At 43.2% G+C, this 18,211-nt stretch overlaps 1 protein-coding gene across 1 annotated transcript in view; it reads left to right on the top strand.

Moving 5' to 3' along the window:
* The window catches only part of RNF150 (ring finger protein 150), a 107,209-nt gene that overhangs the window by 82,609 nt on the left and 6,389 nt on the right, over positions 1-18,211 (top strand). The gene's annotated exons all lie outside the window — the stretch shown is intronic.

Below are 18,211 nucleotides of genomic sequence, written 5' to 3'. Positions count from 1 at the left end.
GGAATGTACAGGGTAAGTAAATTAAATTATCACATGTTCTGCTGTACTGGACTGATGGTCAGAGTTGCTGCGCTTGAAAGCCTGAGTGCAGTTAAACAACGCTGGTGATTTGTACAAAAACAAAAGGAGAATTTTACGTGTTTTCAGCGTCTTTGGTTTTCACTTGTGTGAGGTGTGTAAGCGGTACCATTTGAACAAGTAATTCTCAAAATGTTTGCATGTCTCTCTGTTCCTAAAAATTATGTTCTCTCTTGAAAATCTGCTTCTGACAGTTTAAAAGAAATGTTGTCAGCTATTTTGAATGAGGACTGTGCTAGTCTAAAATTCTCATTTTTAGGCAAAATAGCAGATCAGTAGAAAATACCTATCTATTTGATACCAGTTGGTGTATTGACAAGACTATTGTAGAAAATCATCTGATATACTTGAAGGGAGGTAGAAGAATGTGGTAAAATACAGTTTTGCATATAGAGTTTGTGTAAGTTCTGGAAAAAATATACATTTTCAATGGTTTCTGTGTACTGCTATGGGCCTGGGCATGAAAAAGAAGGTAAGTAATAATATTATGTGAAAAGGTAGGAGACACAAGATGGCACTAGGCTGAAATGATTTTACATTAATCTTCTTACTCTGTGGAGAGACTGGATAATCCCATTTTCTCTCATGTTGTCATGCCAGTGTCATGGAAGTGAAAATAACTTCTGGAAAGACTGGACTTGTGACCTTACATACTGGTGACCCAGATTTTTACATTCTCTTTTGTGGATTTCAGGTTTCAGATTTGGTCCTTTTATGGTCTAAGTTCTGGATTCAGCAAGGGGTGAGCAGCAAGGTTTTAATCCCAGCCATCTTCCATGGCCAGCTGCCCTCTGGGGGCAGTCAGTTTTCTCAAGTCTCCTTGAGTGCTGGCAAGAGCTGTTCAGAACAAGATGGGATTTTGTTCCTTCCAATAATTGTTTTGAAATGCATTTAAGGCTGATCTTAAAAACAAAGGAAAGATGGCATCACATTGTAATAAAGACTGGGCTAAATGCTGGTCTCTGCTCTGCCCTTCAGCACTACAGAAGCAAGTAGATGCTCTCATGGATAATGGTCCCTGCCCCACAGTTCTCTGCAAGATCCACACTGTTAAGGCTGAAGGAGGGCTGTGGGGTGCCCCTTGCACACACAGCTGCCTGACACATGCTGGGGAAAGCCAGCAGCCTGGCCCCAAGCCCAGCATGAGGAGCAGGCTGTGCTTTTCATCCCAGCATCTCGTCAGGCTGAGGAGCAGCTCTTCTGGTTTCTCAGCAGGGGGAACAATGCTGCTGAGGCTGCCAGTGAGCACAAGAGCTCAGTAACTCTCCAGGCACTCTCTTCCCTCCACATTTGTTTCAAGAGATTGCAGAAGGACCAAACACATTTTTAATTCATTTTCCAAGCTGCCAGCTAAGTTAAGTAACTGGGTGAAAAGCTTTCTCAGAGCCAGCAGTGAGGCTACAAAAATGCTTGATTTTGCCTTGGTGCCCTTTGTTTTCCACCTCACCCTCCATTTTCCCCTTACCTTTGACAATATTGGACAATAGACCTGAAGACTGTGCAATCCTTAGGGCTGGCAGCAGAGCCCACGGACAAGGACCTTGCACCAGGACCAGGCACACAGACAGCAAACTACAGAGCATCAGGAGATCATCATCACCTGAAGAGACTGGCCAGGCCCAGGGAAGGACTGTGAAAAGAGGTTTTTTCCTGGTTATGTGAGAGAGAGCAAGAGGATAGAACAGGGAGGGAAAACTGGAAAGGGGCCCAAGCTCTGTAAAGGTTGTAAACCTCACACTGTCAGAGGTGTGGGTGGGGAAGCAGGCCTTTCCAGTGGCTTGGAGAGGAAGGAAGGCCTGAGGAAAGCTCAAAGCACCTTGGGACCTTCCAAGAGCAAATGTATGCCTGCCTATCCTGTGGTTGTCACACAGCCACTCAGGGAGATCTGGTGTAGTGCTTAGTTAGCTGCTGCCATTCATTCAGCATTGGTGTGTAGACATGAATCTTCATCTGAATATTTCATCTAAAGGGCAGTGCAGTGCTTGAATATTTGTCAGTGATGGGTGTGCAAGTTTCCCTGCTGTCATCACCACATCCAGCGTGGTGCATTTTGCTGTAGCTCCCAGGAAAGTCACTTAGTCTCTTTTTGCAGCAGAGCTGCAGCAAAGAACAGGTCTTTGGTTAGGGGGGCTGAATTCCAGCAGTTATGGGAATTTGGCTCTCTACTTGCCTCATGTGAATTGGGAGGGTTCAGGCAGTTTAAAAGGTAGAACCTGGCACTGTAGGTCTACTTGCCTCATGTGAATTGGGAGGGATCAGGCAGTTTAAAAGGTAGAACCTGAACTCTTAAGGCAGTGCAAGGGGAACATCCAGGACCTCATGTATAGTTGTGGTATGAATCCAAATGCTAACTAAATCAGAGGGCAGCTGTAGGCTAAATAACTGGGTCATAGCTGTCAGAGTAGATGGGACTTTATAGGCATTATGTCTGCTTGTTGTATCTCTTATATTCAGAATGCTCAGCTGCACAAGCACAGGGCTTGCTGAGCGTGCCCTTGCTGTGAACTGGCCTGCCTGGGAATTGGTAAGTGATGACACTGATTGCTCCAGGAGTCTTTGCTGAAGCTGCTGGGTTCTGGCCTCTCTATATAGCATTGCTGATGCCAGCCTTCTCCAAGGCTGAATCTGCACTTCAGGTTTTCCCCCCTTGCTCTTGAATCGGTGCAGACTCCAAGACTCCCGTGCAGCCTTGACGTGGCCTCCGGCACCCAGCACCACAAGTCCTTGCATCATCCCTTGTTCCTCACAAAAGTTCAGTGGTCCAGGAGGTGAAGGACTTGCCATCTTCTTTCCACCCACTTCTGCAACACTTTTCACTTCATTGTTGTTGCATTCTTCTTTGTCTGTTGATTAATCATTCTGGTATTGTTGTCTTGGTTTGGGTTTAATTTCCCTTCCTGTGTTTCCAGGGATTATTCAGAACCAGAAGACCTCCCACAGTGTGTCTGGAGGGAGGGTATTCCCAGAATACTGTTCACATGGGGTAAAATTCTGTCTCCGTGGTGGCAAAGCTCCTGCCTACTTCAGTGGGGCCCGATTTATAATTTCTGGAACTCAGCCAGTGCTTTTCTTCTTTCTTCTGTGCATGTGCTCAGCAGACACCCTGCCTTCTCTCTCTCCCTTTGGCTCCCCATGCTCCTGGTACCTGTGGGACCCTCGGAAATGTAGTGTACTGTGAACATCTGGCCAGGACTAAGCCCTAGGGCTCCTTGCTAAACCAAGAATCTCCTGTTTAGTGGCACTGAGCACTTCAAAGTGGACCAGCAGTTTCTCTCAGCTGCCTTTTAGCAAGATCCAAGCCTTCATCAAGTCTCCTGGGCATATCCACAGCCCAAAGTCCCTTCAGTATTTAGTCTTAGTGACTGTTTGCCCTCTGTGGTGGGATATTGTGTAGGATCCTGGGATAGCACGTTGTAATTTCTGTAACAGGTTGCTGAAAAGGTATTGATGGAAAAAAACGAAAACCTGGACTTTTGGAAAATAAAGAGGGGGGAGAGTAGATGGGGGAAATAGTGTGAAATACGTAAGAGTTCATCTCAGCTGAGTCTACTGCTCTGACTTTTTCAGCTCTCCAGAGCATATGACAGATGACAACCTAAGGATCTTTTTCTACAATCATGCATCATAGCAATCTGTGGTGCCTAACTTTTAGTCGTGAGTTATGCAAAATGCTAACATTTTTGGAAATCTCAGTGCACGTGGAATTTCCTGCTCTACATATGATATCAGTGTGAGCTGGACTCGGCTAAGATCTGAGCTTGAAGGAGCTCTGAGCTACACCAGCTTCAGAGGGTGGATCTAGGATTTGAGGAGACCATTGCAATATTCTTTGGGTCAGGCTTAGCTGGGATGGAATGATATGGTTAAAAAAGGTCATTTTCTGGGAAAGCAGCCTCTAGATATTCTAAAGGTATGGTGACACTGGCAGGTGAAAAGTAGTTATTAGATTTTATTCTTTTATGGCATCCATGGTCATTTATCTCCCTCAAGCACTTACTAATTTCTGCAGTAAATAATGTGCACTGTCTTTGCCAGTAAAGCAAAAATACTTCCCGTTTTTCAATTTGGACAAGCTTTTATATTCCATCCAGCAGGACATCTCATCCCACCGCACAGGGCCTCAGAAATCCCACTAGTACCATCTCTGTAGTTGGAGGGAGATCCCCAAATAATTCTACTGCACACATGAGCAGGATTTTTAGTGTGCAAAACCACAAACTTTCCTCCAAGGTGTCGTATCACCTGCAAGGTCCCCAGAGTTTGGCACACTGTACAACAGTGTGGGCAGACTAGACAATATCAGTAGTTCCTTTTCTGCCTCTCATTTTGTTCTTTCCATAAAGCCCTGCCAACGTACAGCTCATCATGATTGTTAGGACCCTTTCAAATCTCTCTGATAGCTCTTCATTAAATCTATTATTATAACTTTTAGGTAATTATTTTGATCTCTGTATGTCTAAAATAGAATAGTCAGCCTTTGGAAGTGGATGAAAGTGCATGATAAAATCTGATCCACTGTTGTCTTGTAACCACTTGGCTGTTCCTCCTTGCTATGAACAGTGGGGTTTTTATAGGTGGAATGTAAAGGGGGAGGAAAAGGTGGAAAATTCCCCTAATGCAGCAAGTTATTAACACCTGCATGAGCAAGTTCTAATGCTGTCCCAGAGAGAGAATACTGATGGGACCTAGTTAAAGACTGAGCCACACGTGGGTCCCACGTGTGACGTAAGTCCTGTGGGCTCTGCTGAAATCTTGTGGGGATATTGCACTAAGTAATTGTCGTGGACCAAAACTTCCAATGAGCTGAGTTCCTCGATTGTTTTGGGACCAGCACTGATGCCAACATAGCACTGGTGGTTTGAAAGAGGCACCAAGTGAAACATGGCTGGCGCTAAAAATGTGCTCTGATTATCACATACACTGCAAGGCTCCTGCCAGACCCTGAAGGGACAGGGGAGTTTTTCTGTTATAAAACTGCCCCTTCTTTCCTTATGTTGAGGAGTGAAATACAAAGTGTTTCTGCATAGAAAATTGCAAAAAGGGATGTACAAAACTGCTGTGAATCAAGGAGGAAATTTAAATTCTCATTTATTTTTTTGTTTTCTGTTTCACATCTTCTGTGTCCATTGACACTGTGTACAGAGTAAGGATGAAGACATCAGATCACTAAGGTCCCTTTTCCCCACGGAGCTGTGGTATGGTTCAGTCACAGGGCATGGTAAGCACTCACAGCAGTCTGGACTAACCTAGGGTCCCAAAAAGGCTGCAGATGCCATGAAGATTGCTTAATATTTGAGTCTAGGAAGAGATATAGAAGCAAGTGCTCACTTTCAGTAGTGAAAGCTCCATTTTTTAAGTCTGCCTGTACATTTGAAGTCTGTGACAGTCCCTGGCTTGCCCCTGTCTGTCCCAAATGACCTTCCCTGCCTCCGTGTTGCTTTTATGTTCTGTAGCTGCCCTGGAAGCCTGGTCCAGAAGCCAACCAATTTCTCCCTGGTGGTGCTGTTTCATTTGGATCAGTTTTCTGATCCAGAGGTTGTTGTGCCAGTACAGTAGGGAGAAAGAAATGTGGAGCACAAGAGAAGAGAGGAACATAGAAGGCAGCTTTCACAGCAGCATTCCCAAAAGCAAGCACACTATCTCCATCACAACTGGACCCTACACAGCTGTCTATTTTGCTCAAAAATCATAATGAACAACTAGGCAAAGGAAGGATGAAGCTTCAAATCTCATTTGAATGCTCATATCTGAGTATATAAGCATTTTATTAATGTTCAGTGAATGCAAGAGACATAAGGGATTTATTGTCTATGACAATGAAACTAGGGAAGGAAAAGTGCTTCTGTACAGATTGTAGGAATTTTGTTTGCTTGTTTTGGTAGCAGGGTGGCTGCATGGGTGGCTTCTGTCAGAAGCTGCTAGAGACTTCCTAGCTGTCTAGTGGAGCCAACAGCAGCTAGCCCCAGGATGTGGAGCAGCCTGTATTTTCAGGACTGCCCCCCGTGGAAGGGACCCATGCTGGTGCAGTTAGTGAAGAGCTGTGCCTGTGGAAAGGACTTCCACTGGAGAAGTTTGGAAGCCTGTCTGCTATGGGAGTGTCCCCATGCTGGAGCAGGGGAAGAGTATGAGGAGTCCCCCCCTGACAAGGAAGGAGCAGCAGAGGAAATGTGATGAACTGACTGCAGCCCCCGCTCCCCTGTGCTGCCAGGGGGAAACAGGCAGAGAATCTGGGAGTGAAGTCAAGCCCAGAAAGAAGGGAGGAAGGTGTTTTTGAGGGAAGGTGTTCTAAGATTGATTTCTCCTTACCTTACTCTGATTGGTTTGGTAATAAATTAGATTCATTATTTTTCCCCCAAGTCAAGTCCCTTGTGCGCCTGATGGTAATTGGTGAGCGATCTCTCCCTGTCCTCAGCTCAACCCTTGCCTTCTGTTGTGTTTTCTCTGCCCTGCCCAGATGAGGAGGAGGGAGATAGAGGACTTTGGTGGGCTCTTGGTGTGCAGTCAGGGGGCAGGCACCACACTGTGCTGGTGCAGAAGTGTGTCCTTAGGTGTTTCATCCCCACCTGCTCTGAATGTGCGTTGCATGTGTGCAGGGGAAAAGGGGACCTGAGGCCTGGCACCAGTGGTGACACAGCTTGTGTCTTTCTCTGCATTCCACTGTCTTGAGCAGGTGTCTGGACAAAGCACTGAACAAGAAAGCTTTCAAAGCAAAATTGACAATGTAGAGTAAAATACAAGTCTGAACTGCAGAGAGACCAGATGACTTCATACTAGCTAATCTCTTTGATTTATACTTGACAAAAAAGCCTTGCCTTGCAAGAGATGTTCGGTGTTTTGCGTACAATTGACTTGGTTATTTACACTTGTAAACGTCTGTGGAGTTGTTATTCTCATCCGTTTTTGTGGAAGAGCCTCCACTGAAATCATCAGGAAGTGCTGTTTAGGATACAATGTGCTACTCTGAGACTGAATCTTTTTCTTACCAATTCAGAAACAAAACCAAATGGGAGACACAAGGATCCAGCTTGGAACAGCACCTGAAAATAAGAAGTAAGAAGTGTGGCAGGGCAGTGGTTCTGCAGTAGGGCAGGCAGAGGAAGGGGAGGGTTCCCAGGTGCCTCTGGCTGCTGCTGGCATTGCAGATAGGCAAGGCAAAGGTGGTGCTCACCTCTGCTGTGCAGAGAGCCCTGCTGGGGCCAGGCTGTGCTGAATCAGCCTTGCATACACAGATACGGGCCCGCTTCAGAAACCTCTCAGGTAAGAGCAGATCACAGCAAGCAAACAGCCCTTGTAAGTTTAGTGAGGGGGAAAGGACAATGAAAAGGCAGCTGTGCCTCTTGGAGGGTGGAAACAAGAGGCTGAGGTGCAGAAGGTACTCCAAAAGTCATTCCTGCAGCAGTCACTCTCCATTCTGCTTGCGTGTGTTTTGTTCTGGCTGCATTGCTTCATGAGTGCCTGTTTGCCTTAGTGCTCCCCAGGGAAGGTAACTGAAATGAAAGAAGTCAGGCAAGAGCTCTGCTGATCAAATGTTTCCAGGCATTGGTGCTTAATGTTTTTCACCTTTTCCATCCAGGCTGTGAGCCTGTGAACATGCAAGAGAATCCTTTGCTCAAGGAAGCTGACTGGTTTCTCATAAGAATTTAAAGGATGATGTGCATGCTTACATCTGAAGTTCTTGTCTTGTAACCAGCAATTCTGATTTCTCAAAAAAAAAAAAGAAGAGATCAAGTGAAAGGGAGGGGGAAGTGTGCATGTAACTATGTGATGGTTTTTTGTATGGCAGAAAAACAGCCTTGCAGGAGATGTTTGGCCTGCAAGAAGCATCCAGAACTGCTGTGGTCTAAATTTTCTCCAGTCTCCTGTAGGGGCAACAGCTCAAACTTTCACATACAGTCTCTAACACTCCACGATTTCAGCCTAAAAAAAAAAAAAAAAAGTCAGTCCTACTCATTTTTGAAATTAGGGTGCCTCAGGGATCCTCCAGGGTTGCAACAGTAACCAAGCCACTTCACCTAGAAGTGAGAGTTCTCATTAAATTCTCAGTACCTGGACATTCTGTTGCTCTAGATGTGGGCAATTCTAAGTGAAGATACTGCCTGAAGCTGATGCTTTGACATAGGCCAGATGGAGAAACTGCCTTGTGAGTGTTTCTAGAAAATGGGAGTCACTGGAAGAGAAGAAGGTAACAGGTCAAGCCCAATATCCAAGAGGAAATATCCAACATGTTGGAGGATTTTCTCCTGCCTGAGAGCCTGGGAAAGGGAGGGGTGTAAAAGCCCTCCCATTTAGGGATGCTGAAAATAGGACCCATGTGGATATATTCTTGCCCAGCTAAATGCCATCTTTGCCACTCCAATGGCAAGGCTGGAGGAAATACATCCTGGGGATAAATAAATATATCCTGGGGAATACACTCAGGCTGTACTCAGCACAGTGCACACTAGCAGCAGGGTTGCATTAATGAACATCCACCCAAACTGGCTTTTTATTGTCACTGCCTTTTGCAAGTGCCAATGCATTTGACTGTTCTTTTCATTGTAACTCGTGTTAACATATCTGAGGCACTCAGGGAGTAGGCAAGAACATGGGCTCTGTTGGGTGGCAATAATTAAGCCATGAATTAATCTACACAACGTGCAAAACAGCTTACCTGGAGATCTCAGTGAGTGTTTGCTCTATTTTCCACTCTCGAGGTAGCATAGTGCTGTAAATCAAAGAAAAAAATGCTCCTGAAGCACAAGTGCACAGAAAATGCATAGAATAAGGGTGCCACTGGCAAAGTCAGAATATGAAAAGCACTTAGCTGAAATAGCTTTACTAAATTTATTAAATTGTCACATCTCCATGGGGGGGGTGGAAATCACACAAAGGGGGTTTAAAACCTGCCAGTTCCTTGCACAGTAATTAAATAACACAGTGTTATTATAAAAGTGTTGTCAGCTGCTAGGGTTTCTTTGGGAGACAGCCACCACACGTGGTGTGTCACGGATACTTGAGAAACCTGACCTCAGATTTTGCCCCCAGGTGCTCGGGATATTGAATTCAACTAAGGTGTTGCTAAACTTCATTACTTCCCTGTAATTGCATTTTGAAAATTGTCTTTCTGCACATGAATACCTGTCAGTCTGTAAGACCAAAATAGCCTTAAAGAAGGAAATTTTAGAAAAATGACCCTCTACCAACTTGTTCTGGGAGATGGAACATGCTTCCAGCTGTGGAGAAGCCTGCAGCCTAAGAGTGCACTTCCAAGGAAACAGTTTTGGAGGAAAGCTTTGGGAGAAAGGTTGTGGTTCTACTTGTTCACCCTCCAAAGTTAAACTGCTATAAATGTCTATTCCACAGGGCAGAAACAATTACATGTGTTTGCAGTAGTTCCCTTTGTCTCTCTTTTATTCCTGATTGAATCCTTCAGTTTTTGGTTGATTGTGACTGACAGATACAAGACCACTTCCCTTGTAAAAACTTAAAATGTACTATAAGGTGGTACTCAGCTTCTAAAAGCCCTTTTTCCAGACTAGGTAAAAAATATACCAATATTTTAATCTTGTGTTTTCTAAAGGCTCCTGGGGTCTGACTTGTTCTGGAACTGCCTGGGAACCTCTTGGACATGACCACTTTTCAATGAGAGGAGTGAAAAGTGAAGAAACTTGGGCAAAAGGGGTTAAAACTGAACTTAATGCCACAGAGTTTTGACTCTAACTTTACAGTAGGGTAACAAAGGGAAATAATAATGAACAGTGCAAAGGCATTTACGTTTTTTGAAGTTACATGGTTGGTTTCTGGGTGGTTAGAGTGGTTTTGTTACTTTTATTTTTCTAGGGAGGTATCATTATATAGGGAAAAAACTCTTTCTTCTGCCTCCTCAAGGAGTGTTAATGCTCAGAACACAAAAGAAGGAGGAACAGGACTATATAATAACTTAAAAATTGAAACAGAGACAAAGGTTTTTCATGCCGAGAAACGGTGGTTTTAAGTTATTCTGTTTCAATTTGAGTTTCACATGTAGAATGTTAGGGAGGTCTTGATGCTAGTGATGGTAGCCAAGTGACCTAATGAACATATTTTCCAGTAAAATTCCAGCTGCAATTTGTTGAAACTTAAATTGACCTTTCCCATCCACTGCTCTAAGAAGAAACTCAGAAAATGGATGTCTTGGGTTTGGCCTTGTTGTGTTCCCATGAGCATTTCAGCAAGCATCCCTGATAAAAGCTGGGCTTTGGAGGGGATTTTCCCATGCCAGAAGTTGTTCAGTTGAAATTACACTGTGACTAGAAGCTTATTTGAAGGGAAATGCTAAATGCCCCTAGATTTATATGCCCTAAAACTGTTTCTGTGGATGTCCCTGCAGGATTTCATACCAAAGCTCCAAGGGCACTTGATGAGAAATCATCCTCAGATGCCCTTTGGCCGGCATTAGTGTCCTCTAGGTGAGATTGAGTTCCCTCTTCAATGCTGGTTTCACTCCTTATTGTCCTGGTTGCCCCTCTCTGGGTTTTGTCACACCCAGCATTTTGCAGTCCAGCAAATGGAACTCACTTTTTGGTCACGTTACCTGTGTGATCCATAAGCAAGGAAGCAAAAGGAGAAGGTAAATGAGGAGGGAGCATGTGTGCACTCTTGCTTTAGGCTGGAGGGACAAAACTCTTGGTTTCAGACCTCTCAGGTCAAGAAAAACTGTGCTGTGTTCTTTCTAATATGGGCTCATTTGGGACAGAAAGGAAGGCAGGCAGGAAGGAGACACGGGATCAGGAGGAGACTCACATTAAATTAATTTGAGCTCTTTAAATTGAAATTGTCCATTTGGTTTCAGTTGTGGTAAAGGCTGATTTTTTCTTTCTTCTTTACATGAATCTATTTTCATAAATTTTTTCAGACAATATTTGAGTGTAACAGGCCAGGCCTGGCACTTCAGATTTATTTTTAATGGGAAAAAAAATGTTGAGCTGTTGCAGGATTGTCAGAGGAATGTTCCAGTTAAAAGGAGATTGGCATCAACTGATTTAAATTTTCCAAAATTAACATACAGGATAAACAGCTGACCTCTTCCTTTATGAGAGCTTTTCTTGATTGTTGTTCTGTACTTATGTGTTCTCTGTGAGTGCACTCAATGTGCATTAATGTACTCAGACAAGATTGTTAGAATTTTATTTGGTGCACTAGCCCTACCACAAGACACAAGTAACATTTTGGACATCTCTGTTCCAAACAAACCTCCTAGTCATACTTTAATCCTCAGCTCATGTGCTCATGATGGGGTTTATATGTGCTCATTTTTCTTTCCTGAGGAATGCTTTTGATTAGATAAAAAATATTGCTTAATCCTCTAAGTGAACAGTGAAAGCAACCTAAAGAAGATGCAAAGGACGTTAAAAAGGTTTACTTTTCCAAAAGGAAAGGTTTTGCTATCATCTCTTAGTTTAGAGTTTTTTTATTATTTCTAAACTAATGAAAAGAGACATGTTTCTCATAAAAACAACAATATATGGACGAATTAAATTGGGCAGTTTTGCTTAACTTTTCAGGAAGTCCTGGTAGAGGTGTTCCTGATGGAAACCATGGGCTGTTTCAGGCTGCAGAAATCTACTTTACTTTTCCTGCCAGTACTCTGTCCCGTTTGTATGAGGCTTATAGACCCTATCAGCTGCCAGTGTCACTCCTACCTGCCAAGCCACAAATACCAGCAGCAGCCTGAGTCATTTGCCTGCTCTGCAAGCGCTGACCCACAGACCCCGTGGCGCACAAAGACCTTCCCAGCACACTGACTATCCAAATAGTGAGAAGTTACAAACTTGTAGGTGTGAACATTCACATTTTGCTGTTGGGGGTCTTGATCAGATTTGCTTCTCAGTCAGAGAGCTGGCCACAGCTGTAGATACATTCCTGGTAGTGAAACTATTGACTAGGCTGCCGGGGAGATCAGATCTGGGATAAAGCTGTTCAAAAGCTGCATGATTAGACTGGAATAGAAAATGTGTTGCAGGGTTTGATAGGCTTGTGATAGGCTTTTAAGGAAAGGAGAGTTAGCAGCTGAACTCATCTGTCACTGCAGGATGTTGAAAAAAAAATTAAATCTCTGTGGTTTGGTGTTGCATGAAGGGCTCTTTTGAAAACTGGGTATTATGGCTTTTAGCTGCCACCCATCTGCAGTTCTGCACTGGCACAAAGATGAATGAAGTGGCTGGGGAGCTGGTGCAGTGAATGATGTTAATTGCTAGCAAATGTGAAAGGGATTGTGTCACGCAGCCATGACAATTGTGGAGAGCAGCCTCAGCTGCCCAGGACATCCCTTCCAGAGCAGGTCTCCAACTGCTTCCACTTCAGGCACAGAGCAACACTCCCTGTGTCAAAGGTGCTGTGACACTGCACTGCTTTCTGCCCTTGTCTGCCCTTTTTCCTGCTGCTGTTCTAAAGCATCATCACATAAGGCTCCAGAGGAAAAAAAGTCTGAGAACAGTGAAGTATTTGAGGTTAATTGGTTTAAATGAGACATTCCTGAAAGCTCCAGAGGTCGGTAGTGCCTCATCATATGTTGTCAGTGGTGAGTAAAGGCCAGAGCTGTCCTCTCTGTGTGTGTATGAGGGAGAACCAGAGACAAGGATCTACCAAGAGTGTGTCTGAAAAGGGGGCCCTATAAATTAGGTGTGCACTGTTTCCAATTAGGATTAAAACTTCCTTCTGTAAGGGTTCTGTGAAAGTGGATGTTAGAGAAAGGTTCCCTGCAGAATTTTTAATTAGGAACTTCAAAAGAGGAAGAGTATGGATACTGTATAAACCCATAGGGAGGAGATTTAAATGGTAGAATGCTCTGAAAGCACCTACAATTTATTTTTAAAAACTACTGCAATTCTCATAAAATTAAGAGGTGACACTTCAGCTTGTCACATTATTTTCCTTCATTGCTAACAGACATATAAACAGCAGAAATTGCTTCTTCTGTGTGGAAGAATGGATGTTCTTATGTAATTGATCATTCTATAATCTGTTTGCCTATGTGCCCATCCTGGAAGAGAAGAAATAGTGAAGCTGTAGGGTATATCTGTAGTGATCTGTTCAGGTTCAGGTTCTTACTTTGTTTCAATATATGCATCAGCCCTGTCTGCAGAATATTGTACTATTGCTGGTGCCACACCATCAAAGAGATTGCATCTACAACCTGAGGGAATTTGAGAGACTGAAAAGCATGTTCTTTGCTTTTAAACTGGGATTTTTTACAGACTCATTGAGAAATTGGTGGGGCTCCATGATTTTGGGTTTTTTTTTCTGTTGTTACAAATTTGTCTACAGCTGAATTGCACTAAACTCAATCTTTATCTCTTGAGCTACAGTAAGTAGGTAAGCTATGTCCTGTTATGCAGGTTCCTCCACCACCTCTGTAGGGTTTTAATCTTCTGGCTTCATGATGTGTTTTGTTTTTTTTTTTTAATAGCTAATGAGAAAGACATCCCTGGATGAAATTTTTATTATGGGCATTTCTAATGGCATTGAATTTCAGCCAAGGTTCACTGTCCCTGACATGCATGATGAGGAGGGAGTTCCTACCAACATGCACAACATTAAAGCCTACAAAGTTCTGGGCTGACAACTTGCCCCATTATCCTGGAAATGGTCTTGGCATCTCAGGTGGTGCCCAGTGTTAGCTGCGTTGGATAGGAAGGCACAATCATGTGTGAGAGAGGGAGAAAAGATACACACACTCTTCATTCCAGTAATTCCACCACCATGGAGCTCTTCAGCCCCCTCCTTGTGCATTTGCTCATTAAATCCTCTAATAGATGCACAGGTATCTCTGTGACATCTTTGCTCAAGGATGTTTAGTGTAACTGCTCTTGAGAGTTCAGCATCAGATTCCTCAGTACTGTGCTTTGCTGGGGCTTTTGGAGAGTTTGTGCACTAGAAAGTATTTAAAGGGACAGATTGGGAAATCATGCACACACTGCCATGACAGACAAACCCAGGCAGACTTATGTGAGCTTTTCCAACCCCCTCATTCAAAAATAAACAGGAGATGCCTTTGAGGCAAGGTGCTGTGTTCTGTTATAGCTGTGTGCATACTTGTAATTGTGGAAGCAGCTCATGGTGCTTAGGCAGAAATATGGGGGTTTTGTTTGTCACAACAGTCTCAGGTTTTACATCAAGTTCTCAGCATTAATTTCTCACGTGTGGATTTTCACTGACTAGTAGCCACCTTGCACATGACCTGAAGAAGGAGTGAGAAGTTTCTAACATCCTATAAAGAACTGCACATCCACTTCCATGTTCTAGTCTCATTCTGTGCCCATGCTATGTTGCTCTTCCAGGCACCAAATGTTTTCTTGCATTTCCCTGGAGTCCTGAGGAGAAGAAAACTCAGCTGGCTTTTTGCAGCTGCTTTCTGCCATGGAGTTCCCCAAGGAGAGGTCACAGCTCTGCAGCATGATCAGACCAGAAAAAAAGGTTTTGGAAACCACCATCTTATATTGAGTCTTCTGGTTTAATATTGTATCCAGCTGGGGATGCCACTGCAGCATGATTGCTCTGAGGGATTTGTGTGGTGTTGGCTGGTTCATCTCTAAATCACCCCTTCAAAGGATGTTCTTCCTGATATTCCTTAGGAACACAAGAACTGAAATTTCTCTCACCATAGCATTCTTGCTCATTCAATCCAGTATTTGAGTGAGGCTTTGAAGTTATTTCCTTCTTTCAAGCTTGCTGGAAGCAGAGCACACTGCTGACTCGGGTTTTTAAAATATAGATAAGGAAGTTCAGTCACAGTAGCAGTCCCCAGGACAGCCTGTGGAAGCTAAGGTGCACAGGATTGAACTATGGGATTATCCTGCTTGGATGTAAAAGTCTCTTTATTCTGCCAGCCTGCCAATAGGTTATGTGTTGTACAAGACACACTAGTACATACAGCATTTAGGGTTTGCTTTTGTCTCACCCTGCTGTCCCTTCAGGCTTTTGAATGGCTGGCAGTGTGAGTAAAGGTGTTTGCTCACTGCTCAGACGGTGTTTGTCTCTCCACATGTTTCACCTTGGCCACTGGGATAATCCTTACAAGACCCCTTTCACACCATTAACATGACAAAGTGTGTTTTTTCTGTAACTTTATCCCTCCGTGCTCATTGTTTTGCAGTAACACCAAGGAGTGCTGGTCATTCAGCAGCCGAGAAAACCAAGTCAATAGTCCCCATACCACACCTGATGGTTCAGATGTATAACAGCCTGATCACTGCAGGGACAGCTGGCAGCTGTTGAATGCAGTAATATATTACCAAAGGCAGCTAAGGTACTTGAAAATCACAACGGCCATGTACTTGCAGCCCTGTGCTTCAGTGGCTTTTTAGTCTTTTCCCTTGTTATGGGAGATGTCATTTTCTGATTTCCAATCAAGGACATGAATGATTTTGCATTTCTAAATAATAATAATTTGTACCAGTTGGTACTTTGAATGAAATAACTGCACATTTACTTTTGGAACTTCCCAGAGGATGAGAAGAACGTGGTGTCCTGACCAGAGGTGCCCCTGGTGCAGTGTTTGGGCACTGAGCATGGCCAGTGGTGAACAGTAAAGGAGGGAGTGCAGCAGCATCCCACTGTCCCTCTCTCCTTCTAGACAGTAGGAAGGCCTGGAAGGAGGAAGGAAAAGCAGCTTTGCAGAGGTTAAAGAGGCTGGAGGCCCTGCTGTGAAGGAAGTAGAGTGGTTCTTGTCTGTCAGTGAAACAAGACGAGAGTGTGGGACTGGGATGTGGGGTCAGAGATGGAATAAAACACTTTGTAGTGAATAAAATCTGATAGGTGGTATCTCTGTCTATGGCATGGGGCTGGAACTAGATGATCTTTAGGCTTCCTTCCAACCCAAGTCTCTTTATGACTCCCTGAAGACCAGATGTGCAGATAAACTGTGAAGGACCTTGAATGTGGGGATGAGCTGATCCAAGAGCATGAAGTGCAAGAGACAGTATCATGACTCCATTGACTGTTCTGGTAATCTTTGTGACCAAATTTTGACTGAGTTTCCAGTGGGAAAAAGGAAAGTCTAGTCATGTAAAAAGAAAATGATGTTGCAGTATGTGAGCCACAGAAGGAGTTTCCCTGCTGGTCCCAGGAACATGATGAGCATGATCTGTTAAACAGTAAGAACAAAGAGGAAATTAAACTGAAAGCAAAAATATTCTATTTTCTTGTGTCCAGGCAGAGGCACGTTTGCTGTATCACAGGGAGGATTGGCAGCTGAGCAGAAGTTCCCAAAATGTCAACTAGTCTCTCACAGAGAGGAGACTGATTTCCAAAGTGTTGACTACTAAACTAATGTTAATGTGTGCTGTGAATTTCAAAGGCTGAGTGTTCCGATTCCTGGGTAAAATCCCAAAGATGTATATGCTCATTAAAGATAGATATACATACATATACAATCGGAAAAAATAAGTTTTACTTTTCCAGCCAGTTGGGCCCAACTACTTCCATACAATAACATCTGGTATGTGTTCTGCCCCTTTTTTTGCTCAGTCTTTTGCAAATGTGTTTGCTGGCCGCTCTCTGTGTTATTTAGCTTTATTTGGACAATTTTTTCTTACTTTCATTTGGAGAAAGCATTGGGGTGCTGATACTTTCTGCACTCTCTCTGAAAATGAGTTTATTGGTCTTGCCAAAGCCCAAAATGTCTTCTCAGGTAACTGGTGTTAAAGTTTATTGCTTAAGTACAACATGCTCCAAATTTAGGTTTCAGGAAATTAGTTATATTACTAATAAATTTTCAATTTTGATGCTCAGCTTGAGATACTGGGGTGTGATTTCCAGATGATGATGATGATGGTAGCCCTTCATACTGCAGAATGTTTAAAGCCAAGGAACCTTGTGTTTGGCTGTTTTTCATTAAGAGATGCTGTATATTCTCCCAAACCACATACCCTAGAAAAAGATTAAGAGAAGAAATTTCATTGCCCTTTTAGGGGTTTGGTGCAGGTAAACATATTTTTGAAGTGTCCTCTTGAATTAATCTTGCCAGGTCATGGCATGTGGTTCTTTCCCTGTGTGCTGGTGTCTGGGTATTCCTTGCAAAATGTTTCAAACATCATCTGCTTTACCTCCTGGAAGAAGCTCTGTTGCCATTGGTACATTCACTGAGCTCTGGCTTGTTATTTACAAAAACGACTCTAACCTTTCCTTCCAAAAGCAGTTACCACACAAGTCCTTGTTCCCCTGGCTGCTCAGATAAATCTCCCTCTGATTCTAGGGAACAGCAATGAAATATTTCCCCGGTGCTCTGCTCTCAATCGTAGCCAGCCAAACTTCTTCATCCGTTTTATTAGCCTCTGTGTACAGAAGGACTGCATTAGTAGCAAGGGGTTTTATAACCCTTTCTCCTCAAACATATCCCCACTGTTTCTTTTGCATTAGAGATTTTATAGGCATTTTTAAATATGTATTTCATTTAATGTTATATTAGCGCGGTTATGGCCCATTCTAAAGTGTTACAATTCTCAAGATGATACGGTAGGAATTTGAGACTTATAAAATGATCCAAGGAGAACTGTGAGATGATTAACTTGAGAATAATTTTAACAATCAGTAGTGATTTTAAAAGAAGGGATCTTAGTGATAAATTTAATTGGTGTTGTTGTGAAATAGTTGCCATTTGAGGTAATAATTTCATAAGATGCTCTTCCTCTTAGACTAGAAACAACCAAGTGATGAAATGGCAAGGCCACACTAGGAGGTAACAATAAAGTCTGTAATGGTAAAGTGCTTTCTTAGAGAGACAAAGAAAAACAGAGGACTCTAGATATGTCTCTCTCATAAATCAAATGTGATTAATTGTATCCTGGTTGTTCTTATACTGGAAACAAAATCTGAATAGTGCGGCTTGCACTGTCATTCTTCTGTGGCTTCAAGCTGAGCAGAATGTGTTTTGATAAAGATCCCATATCAATGCCTCTAGTACTCTGGATATATTTTCTGATCAGGTCCTCAAAGCTCTAGGAGATGGCCACATTTCTGGTTTCTTATGAAGCAAAATCCTTCTAGACACATCTGAACGTTTTCTTCAGAAGTGAGCCCTAGACTGAAATAAGGTTCATGGTATTCCATGTGTTTTAGATCTGGGAGCATAACTAACACCAGGGATTTCATGGTTATGTTTAAATCCATCTTCAGA

Source organism: Geospiza fortis, unplaced genomic scaffold, assembly GCF_000277835.1.
Source record: "Geospiza fortis unplaced genomic scaffold, GeoFor_1.0 scaffold35, whole genome shotgun sequence".
NCBI classification, from domain to species: domain Eukaryota; kingdom Metazoa; phylum Chordata; class Aves; order Passeriformes; family Thraupidae; genus Geospiza; species Geospiza fortis.
This window is presented reverse-complemented; position numbering and strand designations above follow the sequence as displayed.